Raw genomic sequence first — 2974 nt, 5'->3', positions numbered from 1 at the left:
GCTCATGAGAGGAGTAGAAAAACATCAAAAATTTCAGTCCTGCATGATTCTACCAAGAAATGTGTGTTCATTCAAACCGCTGGTTTTTGATAGTTTGGGCCCTATTGAATAATGAATGTTTTGAATTTTCTCCAAAAGTAAAGTAGTTGCAAACTCATCCTTTTAGAAACTTGTTTGGGCTGTTGAGAGGAGTAAAAAACCATCAAAAATTTCAATCCTGCATGATTTTACCAAGAAATGTGATTCTTCATTCAAAACCTGATTTTTGCTATTGGGCTCTATTGAATAGTGAATGTTTTGAATTTTCTCCAAAAGTAAAGTAGTTGCAAACTCATGCTTTTAGAGACTTGTTTGGGCTCATGAGAGGAGTAGAAAAACATCAAAAATTTCAGTCCTGCATGATTCTACCAAGAAATGTGTGTTCATTGAAACCGCTGGTTTTTGATAGTTTGGGCCCTATTGAATAATGAATGTTTTGAATTTTCTCCAAAAGTAAAGTAGTTGCAAACTCATCCTTTTAGAAACTTGTTTGGGCTGTTGAGAGGAGTAAAAAACCATCAAAAATTTCAATCCTGCATGATTTTACCAAGAAATGTGATTCTTCATTCAAAACCTGATTTTTGCTATTGGGCTCTATTGAATAATGAATGTTTTGAATTTTCTCCAAAAGTAAAGTAGTTGCAAACTCATGCTTTTAGAGACTTGTTTGGGCTCATGAGAGGAGTAGAAAAACATCAAAAATTTCAGTCCTGCATGATTCTACCAAGAAATGTGTGTTCATTCAAACCGCTGGTTTTTGATAGTTTGGGCCCTATTGAATAATGAATGTTTTGAATTTTCTCCAAAAGTAAAGTAGTTGCAAACTCATCCTTTTAGAAACTTGTTTGGGCTGTTGAGAGGAGTAAAAAACCATCAAAAATTTCAATCCTGCATGATTCTACCAAGAAATGTGATTCTTCATTCAAAACCTGATTTTTGCTATTGGGCTCTATTGAATAATGAATGTTTTGAATTTTCTCCAAAAGTAAAGTAGTTGCAAACTCATGCTTTTAGAGACTTGTTTGGGCTCATGAGAGGAGTAGAAAAACATCAAAAATTTCAGTCCTGCATGATTCTACCAAGAAATGTGTGTTCATTGAAACCGCTGGTTTTTGATAGTTTGGGCCCTATTGAATAATGAATGTTTTGAATTTTCTCCAAAAGTAAAGTAGTTGCAAACTCATCCTTTTAGAAACTTGTTTGGGCTGTTGAGAGGAGCAAAATACCGTCAAAAATTTCAATCCTGCATGATTCTACCAAGAAATGTGATTCTTCATTCAAAACGCTGGTTTTTGCTATTGGGCTCTATTGAATAATGAATGTTTTGAATTTTCTCCAAAAGTAAAGTAGTTGCAAACTCATGCTTTTAGAGACTTGTTTGGGCTCATGAGAGGAGTAGAAAAACATCAAAAATTTCAGTCCTGCATGATTCTACCAAGAAATGTGTGTTCATTGAAACCGCTGGTTTTTGATAGTTTGGGCCCTATTGAATAATGAATGTTTTGAATTTTCTCCAAAAGTAAAGTAGTTGCAAACTCATCCTTTTAGAAACTTGTTTGGGCTGTTGAGAGGAGTAAAAAACCATCAAAAATTTCAATCCTGCATGATTCTACCAAGAAATGTGATTCTTCATTCAAAACCTGATTTTTGCTATTGGGCTCTATTGAATAATGAATGTTTTGAATTTTCTCCAAAAGTAAAGTAGTTGCAAACTCATGCTTTTAGAGACTTGTTTGGGCTCATGAGAGGAGTAGAAAAACATCAAAAATTTCAGTCCTGCATGATTCTACCAAGAAATGTGTGTTCATTGAAACCGCTGGTTTTTGATAGTTTGGGCCCTATTGAATAATGAATGTTTTGAATTTTCTCCAAAAGTAAAGTAGTTGCAAACTCATCCTTTTAGAAACTTGTTTGGGCTGTTGAGAGGAGCAAAATACCGTCAAAAATTTCAATCCTGCATGATTCTACCAAGAAATGTGATTCTTCATTCAAAACGCTGGTTTTTGCTATTGGGCTCTATTGAATAATGAATGTTTTGAATTTTCTCCAAAAGTAAAGTAGTTGCAAACTCATGCTTTTAGAGACTTGTTTGGGCTCATGAGAGGAGTAGAAAAACATCAAAAATTTCAGTCCTGCATGATTCTACCAAGAAATGTGTGTTCATTGAAACCGCTGGTTTTTGATAGTTTGGGCCCTATTGAATAATGAATGTTTTGAATTTTCTCCAAAAGTAAAGTAGTTGCAAACTCATCCTTTTAGAAACTTGTTTGGGCTGTTGAGAGGAGTAAAAAACCATCAAAAATTTAAATCCTGCATGATTTTACCAAGAAATGTGATTCTTCATTCAAAACCTGATTATTGCTATTGGGCTCTATTGAATAATGAATGTTTTGAATTTTCTCCAAAAGTAAAGTAGTTGCAAACTCATGCTTTTAGAGACTTGTTTGGGCTCATGAGAGGAGTAGAAAAACATGAAAAATTTCAGTCCTGCATGATTCTACCAAGAAATGTGTGTTCATTGAAACCGCTGGTTTTTGATAGTTTTGGCCCTATTGAATAATGAATGTTTTGAATTTTCTCCAAAAGTAAAGTAGTTGCAAACTCATCCTTTTAGAAACTTGTTTGGGCTGTTGAGAGGAGTAAAAAACCATCAAAAATTTCAATCCTGCATGATTCTACCAAGAAATGTGATTCTTCATTCAAAACCTGATTTTTGCTATTGGGCTCTATTGAATAATGAATGTTTTGAATTTTCCCCAAAAGTAAAGTAGTTGCAAACTCATGCTTTTAGAGACTTGTTTGGGCTCATGAGAGGAGTAGAAAAACATCAAAAATTTCAGTCCTGCATGATTCTACCAAGAAATGTGTGTTCATTGAAACCGCTGGTTTTTGATAGTTTGGGCCCTATTGAATAATGAATGTTTTGAATTTTCTC

The sequence above is a fragment of the Dendrobates tinctorius genome, unplaced genomic scaffold, assembly GCF_039654945.1.
Source record: "Dendrobates tinctorius isolate UK_male_01 unplaced genomic scaffold, ASM3965494v1 ptg000110l, whole genome shotgun sequence".
Taxonomy (NCBI): Eukaryota; Metazoa; Chordata; class Amphibia; order Anura; family Dendrobatidae; genus Dendrobates; species Dendrobates tinctorius.
This window is presented reverse-complemented; position numbering follows the sequence as displayed.